This window comes from Danio rerio, chromosome 19 (genome assembly GCF_049306965.1).
Source record: "Danio rerio strain Tuebingen ecotype United States chromosome 19, GRCz12tu, whole genome shotgun sequence".
NCBI lineage: Eukaryota > Metazoa > Chordata > Actinopteri > Cypriniformes > Danionidae > Danio > Danio rerio.
Window position 1 is genome coordinate 27329086 of NC_133194.1, and position 18473 is coordinate 27347558.

Here is an 18473-nt window from a genome sequence, read left to right on the forward strand (position 1 = left end):
GAATTTTCAGCATTTATTTCGCATATGAAATGTTTTAATTTATGCACACAAATGGCATGTAGCGTGCTTTACCATTGCACTCTGTGTGTGCGTCGACCTGCTCACTGAAATGTTGAAATCTCAATATTTATTCAATATTCATTATTGAATCCTGAATTTTCAATATTGTATTGCCCTACTGTTAAGCACAACAGTAAACGGTAACAGTTTAAGACATCTTGTTCATTCATTTTCTTTTTAACTGAATTAATCTGGAGTCGCAACACTGGAATGAACCGCCAACTTATCCGGCATATGTTTTACGCAGCCGATGCCCTTCTAGCTGCAACCCATCATAGGAAAACACCTATACATACTCAATCACACACATGCGCTAAGGCCAATTTAAGCTTACCCAATTCTCCTAAAGGACATGTTTTTGGACTTGTGGGGGAAACCGGAGCACCTGGAGGAAACCCACACCAGCACAGGGAGAACATGCAAACTCCACACAGAAAAGTCAACAGACACAGCCGAGGCTCGAACTAGCAAACTTCTTGCTGTGAGGTGATCGTGCTACCCACTGCACCACCGCGTCACCTGTAAGACATCTAGTGTGTAGGCTATATGTTTTTGACGTTTTTCCCTTGTCAGTTACAAAGTCCAATAATCGAGATCACATACAATAATTTAAGAGATTTAAATGGAAAACAAACAACACGTCAATCGACAGCCATTTACACCATCGTCTTATACAATTAATTGAATCAATGGTATTGAAATGAGTTCAGTCACTGCATTATCTTCAAGAGAATAAAGCGCGTGAAAAAGCAAAGCGAAAGTAAGATTATGTGTGGATATGTATAAAAATATTGATATTTTTTGACAAAGTGCAACAAAGTGCTTTGTACTGGTGTTTGAAATGTATATGTTGCACTTTGCATGAACTTCACTACTGAAACTGGCTGATTTGCACAGATAGTGAACTTAATATTTGTTTTTTCCGTGAGAAAATGCTATATTATTTAAGCGGGCCCAGTTGCATCTCCTGACAGGGGTGGACTTAACCATTAAGAGAGGTAAGCAGCCGATTTGGGCCCAAGGGAATTAGGGGGGCCCAACCAATTCTAAGAAGCCTATATTAATCATATATCTCTTTTATTAATTTTCTATGTTGTAAAATCTGCACATAACCGTTACAATTTTAATGTTATACTTCTTTTCAAAACTGAGGGGCCCCATGAATAGTAGACTGTTCATACCATACTGCACATACAAATGTTAATATATAATCACAAATATGGCTAAATAACATGGCTAAGTTTGTGAACTTGTTTTTATTTGTGAATTTCTTGTTTAATTTTAAACTAAGAAGATAAAGATTCTGCTTAAATATATATTTTAACCATCCTGTTACCTTAAAATCTGCTAACACCTTTTTTCCTCTGGGGTAAATTTAAGCCCAGCAAGGTAAAACCTCCTGGATTTGAATTTATTTATTTATTTATTTATTTATTTATTTATTTATTTGCCAAAAGGTTAGTGTCAGGCCATTAATGTCTTTGTTGACTACTTAACAACACTCTGACATTACACTTAAAATGGGAAAAGTATCTACAGTTGAAGTCAGAATTATTAGCCCCCCTGTTTAATTTTTTCCCCAATTTCTGTTTAACGGAGAGAAGATTTTTTTGACACATTTCTAAACAATAGTTTTAATAACTCATTTCTAATAACTGATTTATTTTATCTTTGCCATGATGACAGTAAATAACATTTGACTAGATATTTTTCAAGACGCTTCTATACAGCTAAAAGTGACATTTAAAGGCTTAACTAGGTTAATTAGGTTAACTAGGCAGGTTGGCGTAATTAGGCAAGTTATTGTATAATGATGGTTTGTTCTGTAGACTATCGAAAAAAAAAAAATTAGCTTAAAGAGTCCAATTGATTTTGTCCCTGAAATGGTTTTTAAAAAATGTTAAACTGCTTTTGTTCTTATACCAAAATAAAACAAATAAGACTTTCACAAGAAGAAAAAATGGTAACACTTCACATTAAGGTTCATTAGTTAATGCATTTACTAACATGAACTAATTATGAACAACTCTTGTACAACATTTATTAATCATAATTGAACATTTATTAATGCATTATTAACAGTCAAGTCCATGCTTGTTAACATTAGTTAATGCATCATGAGTGAACATGAACTAACAATGAACAACTGTATTTTCATTAACTAACGTTAACTAACATGAACAAATACAATAGTAAATGTATTGTTCAATGTTTGTTCATGTTAGTCAATGCATTACTTAACATTAACTAATGAACCTTATTGTAAAGTGTGACCAAAAAATATTATCAGACATACTGTGAAAATTTCCTTGCTCTGTTAAACACCATTTGGGAAATGTAATTAAAAATAACAATAATTCAAAGCAGGGCTAATAATTCTGACTTCAACTGTATATATTTGTTATTTTATTAGTTTTGTACTTGGTCCCACTTTATATTACGTGGCCTTAACTAATATGTACTTACATAGGAATTAATAGTTTGTTACAATGTACTTATTGTGTAAATACATGTATTTACTGTGTACTTATGTTTGATTAAATAAAAGTATGTAATTACATCTGTAATTAACTTTTGTAATTACATTTGTAAATACACTGTTGACCATCCTTTACACCTTAACCCACCCTTAAACCTACCCATGCCACCAAACCTGTCCATAACCCAACCTCTATCCCAGCTCAAAAGCACCACAAGTGTTCTCAAATACATTATAAACACAGGAAGTACATTGTATTTATTTTTTGATGTAAGTAAATAGTCGTTAAGGACACTTAATATAAAGTGGGACCTTGTACTTTTTATTGTTATATATTTTTTGTTATTTCTAACATATGAAAATAATTACAATTTCTTTTAGCAAGGACTGGAACACAATTATGTATGTGGTCAATTTGACACCAAAAAAAAAAAAACATGGTTTGCTGGGCATGTTGTCTAAAGAGACAGCGGCCACGGAATGGCCAAAACAATCTCACAGCAATTCGTAAATTTTTCATTTGGTGGCGAATTCGTACGATCTAATTCGTACATTTTAGTACGATTTGCTCATCCCCCAATGAAAGTTGGGTTTAGGGGTGGGGTTAGGCGCCATTCCTCCTTTTTAAAATCGGACAATTTCGTACGACTGAACTCGTATAAATTTGTACGAATTAGCCACTAAATAGCCAAAACGTAAAATACTTAAGTTTTCTTGTGAGATCAGGCTGGAATGGCCGATATTCATCCACAGTGGTGTGGGGGCCTGGATTATTAAGAATTGGCAACCGCTGGACCCACTTGTCTCATACATCCCGTATTGCTGTGAGTTTTGCATGCTCTCATCTTTCCTGCCTTGTTTCTTTGTCATCAAGGCATATGATACGGGAGAAAACATGGAATGTCTTCAGAGACATGGTGACTGAAAACATTGACCTTCCAGTGTCAGTATTCCAATGGCTTGCTTTTGCATCTCCTTTGGACTTGTACACTCCTGCCAAAATGAGCAACCCGATGTAGGCTTACAAATCAGTCACATTAAAGTTTTTCCAGTTGTCCCCATAGACCTTTCCCCCCTTCTAAGTTTGCCATTTCATGTATATTATTTTTAATTGATGGTGTAATGAAAAGCTGAAATGCTGATTTCATGTCTTGAACATGACTGACAGCATATCTGGTGGGCCCTGAAACCATTTTGATTAGCAGCATTCAGTCTACCCTGTCGTTTAAGTGGGAAGCGGAACCATAATAGTTTTTCATTTTTGGAAGGTAATGTGTCTGCTGGTGGTTGAGAGACAACAGGAAGGTCAACACGAGTGTCATTCTCATCTGAGGAGGATGCCTCATAATCAGGGTCTACCTCAAGATTATTCTGTCTCAGTCACATTCTCCTCTGTCACTTTCACTGTCAAAAACCTGAGACAAAATCACACTGACAGAAAACCTTTGCTTAGAGGTCATTTATAATTGAGACAGCTTAAAGAGAGAGCCCACAGAGCACAAAGAGAAATAGTGTGGAAAGCTTTTGTGTATGCTTTTATAGCTTTGCTCCTTTAAAACATTTAGAGTTATGCTATTACCTCCCACAAAGACAAAACAAAACATGGGAAATATCAATGCTCTTGTGGGAATTAGTTGTAATGAATATGGCCAACCAGACACATAATTATTTTGCTTTTTATTCCACAACCGAGCCAACTTTGCCCAGAGAAGACTCGAAACCTGATACCAAGGTATTTACGACCCAAAGGAATGTGCCATGCGGCATTAAACACAGGAACGGCTTACAAAGGACTCTTTAAACTGCTTGTTTAACACTGATGTTTTCATATAAACTTTACTCTCTATATGTTTAATCATATGTTTTGCAAAGTTTCCCTCTCTCTTGTATTAATATTTTTGGTTTTAATACCCTTGCATATAATGTTTAACTGTACCTAGTGTAAGAAACTAAGTCTGCCTCGAACCAACTTCTACTTTATTTCACAAGTCTTCCATGCTCCTTTCTTAACAAAGAGCTTAATTATCACAGAGAGGAGAGTTCCTCAAGTAAATCATTTAAGCATGTAAATAATGTCTTTGGAATGATAATTTACTTCTTATAGCATGGGAGCGGCAGCGAGCCATCAAGAACCATCTGCTGACCAAAAGGAATTTTGTTTAAACTCATTTATCATAACAGTTGGTATTCTCACCTGAAAGTCTACTCAAGGTCTGGGAACGGAAGAAAATCACTTTTATTGTTGTTCTTAATTTACATTTGAAGTGAAAGCTTATTAACATGTTAAGCTGGAAGAAACAGTATAAGATGTTTAAACCGAGGATGATCGGGATTCAGTTCCAACTCCGATGAATCCGAAGTGTTGTCTCCACTTTGACACTACTTTTCTGGAATAAAACTTAGTTTTTTCTTCAAGACGTTCTCATCTATTTTCTCACATTGGCGAGCCAGGCAGCGCGGGGTTTTTCCTAAAACAAATGAGGTAAGAAAAGTGTTTTTTTTTTTATTTTGCTTGTTTTATCAAGATAATCCCCTCGTTTAAAAGATTCTAGAAAAGAAGTATTAAGGACAGAAGAAAATATAGTTTGTTCAGTACTAGTAGGAGGAGTTATTAAACAAGCCTATTCTGTACAACTCTGTTTTAAATTCTAGCGTAATTGAATTAACCCGACGTACTGTGGCAGAGCTGTATTTGAATCATTGTTTTTAAAGTAACTGAAGCAAAGTGCTTGTTGAGAAAAGTTTCTAAAGTAACTGAAACTTGTTGATAATTTAATATAATTCTGTGTGAATTCTAAAGTAATTGAATTAACCCGATGTACAGTGGTAACAAAGTTTTATTAGATCAGTTGTTTATAGTGTAGTGAGTCAGACATACCGTGACTTTGTGAAGTTTAAAACAGTTAAAGTTACCCGAAGCAGTGGGTTTGCCCGACGTACTGTGGCACTGTTTTATGTCTAAAATAGCTTATTTCTGAGCTTGAGGATTTGTGGGCTAAAAAGTTATATATAACTTACGGTCAGAGTTACTTTAATTCAATAAGAATTAAAAAAATGGAAGAATTGATTGTTAAATACATTGCGAAGCATGGCCCTCAGGGACTGTTTGATGGAATAGAAAAAAATACTGGGAAACCATATGAATGGGCCATTTCTAAATTTGAGAATTACCCTAAAATGCCTAAGAACAAAAAAGGAAAAATTGCTAATGCGCTGCAAGCTTTGCTTGCATCATACAAAGTTACTAGACGGAGAGTAGAGGAGCTAGAGGCTGAAAATGAGCAACTCAGTCTGGGAGTAATAGCTACTAAAAGCCACTATGCAAGTGAAACAATGTGGAAAGAAGAAAAGATTAGGATGCAGAATGAAATCACTCGTCTACAAACTAACAATAACTTGCTTAAGTCCTCCGTAGAATCCTTATTCAATGATTTGGAGGAAGCAAATGCTGCTTGTCAGTTTTTGATAAAGAATGGCTCAACTAACAAACACAGCAATAGTACACAGTTAGGGATCATGCAGTGTAATGCATTAGACCTGCAGGAAGATGAGAGCTGTGAAAGAGATTCTGAGTCAATTAGCTCTCAATATTCTGAATGCACAGCTAGATTCCCTATGGCACCAGTCCATGCTACTACAACTGTGCTGCGCTGAAAAGAGATAATTATGGTAGACCAATCGTTAATATTGCTGTTGGAGGCCGATGCAATGATTGGTTAGTGGATTCTGGTGCTTCTTTAACAGTTCTTCATTCAGATAATCCCCCACTGAAAAATGAAAATACAGTAACATTAGAAGGTTTTGATGGAACAATTTCACTAGCATCTCAAACAGATAACATATCCTTTCAAATTGGCAAAGATGATTTTAAAGACAAAGCTTGGCTCAGTAGAACGGGTGATGGTCGCAGCATCCTAGGTTCAGATATTATGACCAAACGTGGTTATGTTATTGACTATGGCAACAATTGTATCTGGCGTAATTCTCAGACTGAAGATAAGGTTATTGAAATTTCTGATGTACATGCTGTACATGCAATTAAGAAGTCAGAGGATTATGACTTAGATACATTGCTTTCAGTGGAAGATTCTGATCTGTCAGAATTACTGAACAAAAACAAAGGTGTGTTTGCTAAATCTAAACATCCCAGATAGCAAAATACACTCGGGCCAGTTCCGGCTAGATTGTCGCCTGCCGCTGACTTACCCCTCGGCCCAACTCCGGCTGCCGGACTCGGGCCGGATGCCTGTGGACTCACTGCCCGATTCCGGCCCGAATCAAGCGGGCCAGATGCGGCGGCCGTAAGCGAGCCGACGCTGCGCATCCGCGCCGGAATCGGCGCGAGGGTAATGTGCGCTGCGGCCCGGAGCTGGCGCGACTCCGTATTTATACACCTTATAAAACCTTTTGGTATTACATTGGTACTTAATATATGGTATTACAACCATTTGAATTTATACAACAGCAAACACAGGCTATAATGTAAACACAAAGTGTAAGCACTGTGTTTAACCTTTGAATAAAGTGCAAACTGCATACACATTCTGTAACGAAAATAATCAAACAAATGACAAAATAATGTTAAACGTTTATTGATTGCAAGAAAAAAATAGTACTAAAATTTTATAAATAATTTTGTAGTGCACAAGAATATCAATATAAAAACAACAATAAAACAACACATTAAAGACACACAGAAAGATTTAAACAAAAAATCTAAAAATTACACACAAACACAGATGTTTTTAAAACAACCCTATTTTCCCAATAGACTTGAATTAAAAATTTGTACAAACAGGTAAATTTTATATAAACCTAAATATAGAAACCAATTTAAGATATAGCAAGAAACATCTTAAAAATACCAATGACAATCCGTAAAATATCCAAGTCAAACTTGTAAAAAGTACTGCAGAACTCTGAAGAAACCTCTTGAAACATTTTTTAATAAAACATTAAAATAATAATAAACAAACAAACAAATATATATATATATATATATATATATATATATATATATATATATATATATATATATATATATATATATATATATATATATATATAAATAAATAATTGCAGAAGTATAAAGTCAAACTTATTTTTAAATAAACTTGAACAAAATCAATTGCACAAACAGCAAGACATGAGTGAGATGATTATACATTTCATATATATATACACGTCTTGTGCAATTTTATATTTATAATTTTATTTGTATTACGTTTATTAAAAATGTATCAAGATGTTTCTTCACAATTTGGCGCACACACATACATACCTACATACCATACATATATACACACACACATACACACATATATATATATATATATATATATGTATATATATATATATATTTATATATATTAATGCAAATGAAAGAAACAAATTGTTCAAGTATCAGGGAACATCCTAATACACTTAAAATGTTGTTTAAAAAATAAAACAAAATAGTGATGTAGACATTTGACACATTAGCTTTCTCTTCTTTCTTCCTCCATCCCTGTCAGGGGCAAGTTGTAGCTACCTTGTAATGCATTTTTCCACTTCTTTATCAGTGGCGTGGTATGGACATTTGTCCTCACTCCATCTGTGATTAAAAGATAAACAGATAATTAGTAGTGAACAAGTACTAATGTAAAAAAAAAAGAAAAAATTAGGAAAAAAGTAGGCTACCTACGAAGCAAAAAAAAAACAATAAAAAAAAACAAATAAACTTAAAACACTTTGAAATTAGCAAGAGCTTGAACTTACCAGTTTCTTCATTTGTTCGGGCTGCTCCTTTAGTTGATTTTCAAGCTTTTCCAAATCAAATTGGCCAAAGGAAGGTCAAATGTGTTTACATCTGGAATTTCATCACGTCTGTTTTGGTTTTGTGAGAATCAGGCCCAGCTGCTGCTTTATGACGTTGCATGATTTTAAAACTTCAGTCAGTCGTGCTAAAAAAGAAAAATAACAGATTAGTATAAATCAACCTGTAGCTTATTCTAATACAACTTCTGTAAATACAACAGTGGGTTAGACACTGCTGATATTCTCTAGTTGATCTTTACTTTCTAGCTGCATTAAACCTTAACAAATTTAGTGATGTCTTCAATTCTTACAAAGACATCACGAGATGCAATAAGTTATGTCTTGATCTCAAACTGCACTAGAACAAAGACTGTAAATGTTCATAGGTGTACTGCAGGAGTGTCCAAACTTTTTGGGCCGAGGGCCAGATGCAAAAAAACAAACGTTGTCGCGGGCCAAATTTTACATACATCACACAGACACACACACACACACACACACACACATATATATATATATATTTATATATATATATATATATATATATATATATATATATATATATATATATATATATATATATATATATATATATATATATATATATACACACACACACACACACACACACATATACATATATACATATATATATATATATATATATATATATATATATATATATATATATATATATATATATAAATGCAGTTGAAGTCAGAATTGTTAGCCCCCCTAAATTATTAGCCACCGTTTATTTTTTCCCCAATTTCTGTTTAACGGAGAGTTAAACATTTTTTTCCACACATGTCTAAACATATTAGTTTTAGTAACTCATTTCTAATAACTGATTTATTTTATCTTTGCCATGATGACAGTAAATAATATTTGTCTAGATATTTTTAAGACACTTCTATACAGCTTAAAGTGACATTTAAAGGCTTAACTAGGTTAATCAAGTTAACTAGTCAAGGTAATTAGGCAAGTTATTTTATAACAATGGTTTGTTCTGAAGACTTAAGGGGCTAATAATTTTGACCTTAAAATGGTTCATAAAAAAATTTTAACCGCTTTTTATTCTAGCCGAAATAAAACATAAGTCTTTCTCCAACATCATTTGGGAAATATTTAAAAAAGAAGAAATAAATCAATGAGGGGCTAATAATTCAGACTTCAACTGTGTGTAGACAGACAGACAGACAGACAGACAGACAGACAGACAGACAGACAGACAGACAGACAGACAGACAGACAGACAGACAGACAGACAGACAGACAGACAGACAGACAGACAGATAGATAGATAGATAGATAGATAGATAGATAGATAGATAGATAGATAGATAGATAGATAGATAGATAGATCATAACAAGAACTGCTGCTTAATTGAATGCATGTAATAGCGACACCCGGTGGTTATTTATTGAATTACGTTCATTTTTGTATAGCGGGCCAGATTCTATTGATATTTATAAAAAGCCTAGCGGGCTGCAGATGGCCCGCGGGCCGTAGTTTGGACACGCCTGGTGTACTGAAATGTACAGTATCTGTGCATCTTCATGGTGGTCTTAAGATTTCTGCCATAGTCATTGATGGTGATGGTACTTGTGGTGCTGCATTGATTTCTGAAATCTTCATACCTGCCTTTTATCCAGCCTCTTTGTTCCAAGTAATTTTTCTTCATCACGGTATAGATGCGTCTATACTGTCCCTTGATCAGATACATTTACAAAACAAAACATCACTTTAGTATAGTGCCAGGGCAAAACTCACAGGTTGTAATAGATCAATGACAATGTTGACAGTATGTGTTTAAAATAATTGCAAACAAACCTGTTCTGTCTTGAGATGTATGACAGGCAATCATTGTCCTCATCTGTCTACCAGTCAGAAATCACAGTTGCATGTGGATGTTTTAGTCGAGCTTCCTCATATGCATCTATAATAAAACATAACATTGTTGTTAACCTCCCGTAAAGAAAAGTTCAAATCCTGAAATACTATCAAAGTTAATTAATGCATATAATACCTATAGTGTAAATAATCAGTACACAGAAGGTTGCACAAGATTTATTCGGAGATTCATGCAGAGTGACAGCCTTATGAATCTGAGACGTAGATTTGTAAGATGGCCAAGCACATGCATTATTCTGTACCCATGAAGATTAACCTACCATTGTGAAAAATGTTTGATGATGATAGCCAATAACAATAAACCATTTCAGCTGTTTGTGAAGCAATTAGTAATGTAATGTCTGAAAAGCTCAATCTATGTTGAAAATGTATCAGCAGTTTACAGCTTATAATGGACTTTTAGCACACAACTATAACATGCCTATTCACATGTTCATAAGAGTGTGCCATTGACTTCTTTGGTCGTGATGTACTGCAAAATGATCTCACTAACCTTTGTTAAACAAGAACAATAAGACTTAACCAACAAATATTGTTACCCATTCATTTAAATCAGAATTTATCACTGTCAATAACATAAAAAACAAACAAAAAAAAACATCAAAATCTGCTTTAAGACGTTCAGTTTTACATTAACTGACCATTACAGCTTGAACAAAATATATAATTGATTCACATAGGCTAACACATATGAATTAAAGTGCATAGTAATATATTTCTCTTGGATAATTTAAAGAGAATAGTAAACAGTCGAGTTTCGATCACTTTTCGTGACTAACTGCATAAACAAGATAAACAATAATATTTTATTAATCCAAAACGATTAGTTTTTATTTACACAATCACAGAATTAATACTGTTGGATAAGTAAACGCCTGTACAATGATTTTTTCAACATCCACGGTACTTTATAATGTTAAATCAGGAAAAAAACACGTTTTGCCATGTTAGTTAATGGATTCGTCTACAGAAACTTTCTTTAACGCAAAGTTAGCATACACACAAATTCATTTCATGTTTCTTTAAAATAATTAAAATAGTTTTCAGTTACTACACACGTTACAATCTAACATTGTGTAAAAGGAAAGGGAACTTTCAGACGTGTTTGTAACTGTTAGCGTTAGCATACATTAGCTCCAGTCGTGTTTCTTAAAGCAAGTTACATTTCGTATCAAACTGTTTTAAATTACTAAACGCTGTTACAACCAAACACCGTGGAAATGTTTTAAGCTCTAAATTCGCTAATTATACAGTACACAAGCAGTAAAAAGCTTACCTTTCTGACCGGAATCTACGTGAAGTCTTTAAAAAAACCAAACTTTTTCTTCTTGTGATCTTCGTGCCATGGTGGTTGACAACCAGCTTTTTGGAGCATTACCGCCACCGTCTGGATTGGAGTGTGGATCATGAGTTTAGTCACACATGTGTTTATTATGAAACCAACTTCTGCTTTAAAACAAAAACAGTCAGCACAGGAGCGTGCTATCTCAAAAATAAGCGAATTTTACATAGTTTTTCTCTAGATGACATGTATAATCTATTTATAAATAATATTGTTTTGTTTGCGTCTAAACATTGCGACCATCCACACTAAATATTCTTTTTTTTTTTTTTTTTGCTATCGTACCATGAATATTTTCTCAAATTATCATTAAACGTGGAGCTAACAGATTACTAGATAAAATAAGAACTTAATCGGTTGCCATCAGCCTTAATCGGTTGCCATATGGTTGACCGGAATCGGGCCAGTGCTTTACAGCCGCATCACAACCGCATGTGCGCGAGCGAGCTGCGGGCCGCACTCGGCCCGGATAACACTCGCCGATGCCGAGTCGGAGCCGGAGGCGCCGGAGGGCAGCCGAGCTCGGGCCGATTACTGCCTGCTATCTGGGATGATTGTGGCCGAATTGATACTACTCTGATGGAAGTAAAGATTGAAGGGAGGGATCCACCCTCACTCAGGCAGTATAAATACCCAGATGAAGCAAATCCATATATACAGCGAACTGTGGATTCTCTATTAGAACAGGGTGTTATCAGACCATGCCTTTCTCCATCATTAGCCCCAATTTGGCCTGTCCGCAAACCAGATGATTCATGGAGATTGTGCATAGACTACAGAGAACTTAACAAATGTACACAGACGTGTGCACCTGTAGTAGCTTCCACTCCAGACGTGTTAGCATCTCTCCTACCTGAAGCAAGCTATTATTCAGCTCTTGATGTGTCTAATGGTTTTTGGTCAATTCCATTACATCCAGAATGCCAGTATAAGTTTGCTTTTAAGTTCAGAAACACGCAGTTCACATGGAATGTTCTGCCACAAGGTTTTGTGAACTCACCTACTCTGTTTCATCAGAGTTTAGCTAAAATACTAGAGCGACTCTCTAAGCCTGAATGTCTGATTCAGTATGTAGATGATTTGCTGTTACAAACAGCTACCAGGGAAGAACATCTCACTCTACTTGAAGAATTACTTCAATTGCTGAAAGAAGCTGGACTAAAACTGAATCCAAAAAAAGCTCAGTTACTCCAGTCAGAAGTCACCTATCTAGGAATCAAAATAAGTGAAGGTGGGCGTACACCTGATCCACATAAAGTGGAAATTATTCAGAGACTCCCAGTTCCAGTTTCAGTAACAGCTTTGAGGTCATTTTTAGGTTTAGTGGGCTTTTGTAGAGAATTCATTGAAGGCTGATATTGCAAAACCATTGAACACTCTTCTTTCTGGAAAAAAGAAGAAAAAGACAGATTCTTTAGAATGGGGTCCTGATCATCAGACAGCCTTTAAAAAATTGAAGGTAGCATTGATAGAAGCTCCAGCATTACGCAATCCAGATAGAACACAACCATTTATGTTACAGACAGCTGCAACAGAGGAGGCTCTTTCAGGTGTCCTCCTTCAAGAAGTACAGGGAAATTTGCGCCCCATTGCTTATGCTTCTCGAGTACTCTCCCCAGTTGAAAAATCTTTTGACTCTTGTACAAGACACCTTTTGTCAGTCCACTGGGCAATGTCACATTTTGAATACATTTATGGTTTCAATGAAGTTACATTGTATACTCCGCACACACCCCTACAGCTCCTTTTAAATGGTAAGGTAAAGGGAGTATCCAGTGCAAGACTAGGCAGGTGGACACTAGACTTAGGGTCTAAAAATTTGAAAACTGTATACAAGCCTAATTCAATGCTTCCTAGAACACTTCTGTATGAAGGTATCCCACACACATGTCAAGACGAGCACATTCGCCCCCTTGAAAGTGTCTTTGAGGTAAAAGCAAATGTAGGAGCTGTGGATGTGTATGTTGATGGTTCTAGATATTGGCAAGATGGGCAGTATCATACAGGTTTTGCAATCCATTCTGAAAAAGGGAACTTTTTGTATAAATGCCCACCCCATTTTTCAGCTCAGAAAGCAGAAGTGACAGCAGTGTTACAGACACTAGCGGTAATTCCAAATTCAGATTTGAATATCTATTCAGATTCTGCATTTGTAGTTAATTCTCTTACAGAATATCTACCCATTTGGCAGAAGAGAGGTTTTACTAGTGCTGATGGCCAGCCTCTGATTCACTGTGGACCAATCAAAGCTTTGTGGTTAGCTGCAAAGAATAACACTAATAAGATTGCACTGTTGAAAGTTAAAGCACATCAGAAGAAAGGGACAGACAAACATGGCGATGGAAATTTAATTGTTGATGAGTTAGCAAAGAAAGCTGCTGTAGAAGGGGTAAAATTTTCTGGTACCGCAGAACAAGAATCAATTGCCACCATAAACATTAAAGAGCCAGTAGACCTGAAAAGTGCTCAACAGATTGACCCTCAAATCACAGAAGCAATCAGATTGAAAAAAAGTGAACAAAAGATTACTGATGGTCCATTTGCGCAACATGATACACAGCTAATTGTACATGATGACATCTTAACGTACAGAAATGGTGAAACTGTAGTGTGGGTTCCACCTGCTAAATTGCGAAATGATATTTTGTATCATATCCACAATCAGGGGGGACATTTAGGTGTAACCAAAGTAAAAGACAGAATAGTCAATTTGTTCTGGTGGCCAAGCATGGATAAAGATGTAAAAAGTTACTGTGCAAATTGTTTAATGTGCGCCCAAATGAACCCATCAGGGTTTAAAAAGAAAGGCTCATTAAGACCTACGTGCCTTGCTGAAGGGCCCTGGACAAACCTTCAGATTGACTATATTGGCCCTCTACCTACAGCAAAAGGTGGATACTGATATATATTAGTGGTAGCTGACACATTTAGTAAGTGGATTGAGGCATTTCCGATTAAATCTGATACAGATTCTGCCACAGCACGAATACTTTGGGAACAAATTTTCTGTAGATTTGGCCTTCCTCTGAGTTTGGAAAGTGATAGAGGCACTCATTTCACAGGAAAAATTCATACAGATCTTGCACAAATGCTGGGAATAAAACATCGACTTCACATAGCACAACACCCACAATCTTCACGAGGGGTAGAAAGATTAAACAGAACTTTGAAGACAGCCTTGAAAAAAATGGTGTTGGAAAATGGCCCCAATTGGGCTCAAAACCTTCCATGTATATTAATGTCAGTCAGGGGAACAGTTCATAAAAGCACAGGTTACAGCCCCTATGAATTAATGACAGGAAGGAAAATGAGACTACCGGAACACTTTTTCTTTGAACTCCCCAAACCTATGATTGAAGGGTGGACAACTGAAACCTATTTAAATAATCTGTGTAGTTCTCTACCTGCCATACACCACCACGCTGCTCAACAAATAGGACTCAGTCAAAAATACAACAAGATGTATTATGACCAAAGCGTGCATATGCATAAATTTGAGCTTGGTGATGAGGTCATGGTAAAGAACTACCAACATGAGGGTCCATGGACCTCTAATTGGTTGGGACCATACACAGTAATTGATAAATGTGGAGATGCAGTCTACAAGCTCTGCCATAGGACAAACAATAGAAAACGCATGAAGAAATGGTTCCACATTGATCAAATGAAACCCTACAAACATTCAGAAGACAATCCTATAGAGCCTGTATAGGAAATAACAGCGTATGCATAACTTGTATCTTTATTGTTTGTTTTTTTCTACTTGTTTTCATGTATATATGATTTGATGTGTTATGCGGGGTGGGGGGGGGTAAATAATTTTTTTGTATTTCTGCATATGCGTGGCAGGATTCTTAAACCAGAAGCGATGTGGTGATGGATCCTCACAGTGGTTCTACCAATGACAGTGATGATGCAAGAATGCCCAGAAATGCAACCAGCACCTCCCTCTGGCAGAGTAACTTAACCATATAAAGGAGTACTGGTCAACAATATTCAATGGATCCATGTTCCAGTCCTATTAAAGCTGACAGCATGGTCCCCAGATCTGGATGAGCGATGCCAAAGAGAAAGAATGAAAGAAATGTACAAAGATCTTTTGACAACAGCGTTCCTGATATGCCAAGGAGCTGTAGCTACCAGCTCAACCACAAGACAACTGTCAAGAGAACCCCAAACTAATTACTTAGAGAAAATATCATCTGGACAAAAACTGTTAGGATTGGTTGACAACATACTAGGAGCCACTGGAACAGGTTTAGGCATATCAAACTGGATCAGCACTAAAGAACTTTAACAAAAAAGAACTCAAACTTAAAACTCTTGCTGAGAAACTGGCTTTGCAAACAGATGCATATCTACAAGAGGGACTAAAGGAAAAAGAAACGGTGCAAGCTATCTACAAGATTGCATCTGCCCTCTCCATTATTGTAAAAAAAAAAAAATAAATAAATTATTCTGTGAGCAGAATGCTTTGGAAAAACAACCATTGTGTGGAACACCTTAGGCAAACTATGAATCGTGTGAAATCAACCAAGTCCATGATAATTTCCTTAGAGTAATAGTTTCTGACAAGAAAACATGTATTACAACAACCGTGGATCAATTCTCTGTCTTTATACACAATAACCAGACCTTTTGTCCAATTAATAATACTTCATTTTTATACAGGACAAGATTTTGATTAGACGAATGTATGGTGGAGATTTGGTTATTGCATACTCTAGTTTAGTTTAGAATGTAACTTTTAAAATTGCTTTATGTACGTTTGTGTCTTTCTAATTATGTGTCAATGCATTTTGTTATTCTGTATGTGTGTTATGGTAGAAAGCGCCAAATCACAGATAATTCAGTGATCAATGTTGGACGATCCCTTTGGTGGTGATGATGATTCTTGATGACAGCTTCCAAACCCTAGATCTCAATTTAACAAACAAGTGTGTTTAAACAAAAACGGTGATAATTTAGCTCAAAATGAAATAGAGCTCAATCCAGTGTGCATGAGGCGTCGACCCAAAGACGGGTAAGATTTTCCAAGGCCAGTGGGGAACAACCTAAGGCAGGGCGTCGCCGCCACTGGCACCTGCCAAGAAAGTTTGGTGTAATTTGTGTGAAAGAGTAGATTTGATGCTTCTTTTCTAGGCCAAAGAGCATCAGAGGGGACTGTAAGAAACTAAGTCTGCCTCGACCCAACTTCTACTTTATTTCACAAGTCTTCCATGCTCCTTTCTTAACAAAGAGCTTAATTATCACAGAGAGGAGAGTTCCTCAAGTAAATCATTTAAGCATTTAAATAATGTCTTTGGAATGATAATTTACTTCTTATAGCATGGGAGCGGCAGCGAGCCATCAAGAACCATCTGCTGACCAAAAGGAATTTTGATTAAACTCATTTATCATAACAGTTGGTATTCTCACCTGAAAGTCTACTCAAGGTCTGGGAACGGAAGAGTATCACTTTTATTGTTGTTCTCAATTTACATTCAAAGCAAAAGCTTATTAACATGTTAAGCGGGTATACCGAAAGGTCTGGGATTGCTATTTTTAATTTACATTTGAAGTGAAAGCTTATTAACATGTTAAGCGGGAAGAAACAGTATAAGATGTTTAAACCGAGGATGATCGGGATTCAGTTCCAACTCCGATGAATCCGAAGTGTTGTCTCCACTTTGACACTACTTTTCTGGAATAAAACTTATTTTTTTCTTCAAGACGTTCTCATCTATTTTCTTACACTAGGCTAAGCATCCTCTTATACTGTTCAAGTTTGGACTTTCCGAAAAGCTTACTCGCTGTACAATTCGATTGTTGACATTTTATTTTAATATGAGTGCAACATATTAATGTAAAACTTAAACTCTGATCTTGCTACCCTGCTCAAACTTTATGTTGATAGCATCGCTGAACGATTTGTTTGTTCGGATCAAAAGAGTCGATTCATTTGAAGCCCCATTCAACTGAATCTTCCTCCCGCTAAGCTAGTCCGCTATATAATGTTCCAGAAGGTACGCGAGCCTTGAAATCTGAATCATAACTCGCAACATTATAACGGCGGGAAAGGCGCGGGAATAATAACCTTGAGCTAATTTACTACAGTAACAATGGTGTAGATATGCTTTAATCTACATTATAATTTGTCACAGATTATTAATGTGGATATGCGTGCAAGTTAATCTACATTATTATTATAATTTGCTACATGTTTATTTGTGGAGAATAAACAAAGCATTAAATATGTAATTTTTACATAGCATTCCCCCTACAAACATAATACTTCATATTTTAAAATTTAGTGAATATTATAAAATCATTGCATGCTATTGACCTTATTCTCCGCAGACGAGCGGGCGCTGCCATTTTAATCTTTTTGGCACGAGACTTCCGGTCTCATTCACTTCCATTCATTTTTAAACATTAAAAACTGCTCGTTTCGCTGTTTGATGTTGCAAACTGATATTTCCTTGTTATATTATTCTACTTGGTCTGTATAGTCATGCAAACATTTGTTTGTAGAGCAAGTAGTTTGACCATTTTTTGCCATTTATTATTCCTTGTCAGTTCTCCCATAGGCGACTGAATCGGAGGTTCTAAGACAATCGCGAAAACAGGCGCACTTTCGCATTTTAGAATAGGGTCAATAGTGACCTCAATATCACCCAAAATAAATATGTGTGATTTTTTTAATACTTCTTATGTTTTGTTCTGAAAAAAAGACCTTGGTCAAACTGACCCTAAAGGACACAGATGTTACAAAATGTGTACAGGGCATTGAGAAAATAATTTCATGTTTACCAAGTTTTCCCCATTAAATTAGGAAAAGTGATTCAATTTGGAGCAAACAAACAATTTCAACAATATTTGTACAAACTTTAACACTAACT

At 35.8% G+C, this 18473-nt stretch overlaps 2 long non-coding RNA genes across 3 annotated transcripts; one reads left to right on the forward strand and one right to left on the reverse strand.

Moving 5' to 3' along the window:
- The first annotated feature begins 4868 nt into the window (after positions 1 to 4868).
- Positions 4869 to 17303, forward strand: LOC110438129 (uncharacterized). Its single transcript, XR_002456118.3, has 2 exons — positions 4869 to 5021; positions 15442 to 17303. It is a non-coding gene; the product is annotated as an uncharacterized lncRNA (long non-coding RNA).
- LOC137488520 (uncharacterized) lies at positions 7910 to 11582 on the reverse strand. Of its 2 annotated transcripts, none has more exons than XR_012395081.1 (5): positions 11527 to 11582; positions 10170 to 10275; positions 9981 to 10047; positions 8297 to 8481; positions 7910 to 8132 (listed from the first exon to the last, which is right to left on the reverse strand). It is a non-coding gene; the product is annotated as an uncharacterized lncRNA (long non-coding RNA). The 2 variants fall into 2 exon arrangements; XR_011007589.2 differs by having other exon boundaries at positions 7912 to 8132; positions 9977 to 10047.
- Positions 17304 to 18473: the final 1170 nt, after the last annotated feature.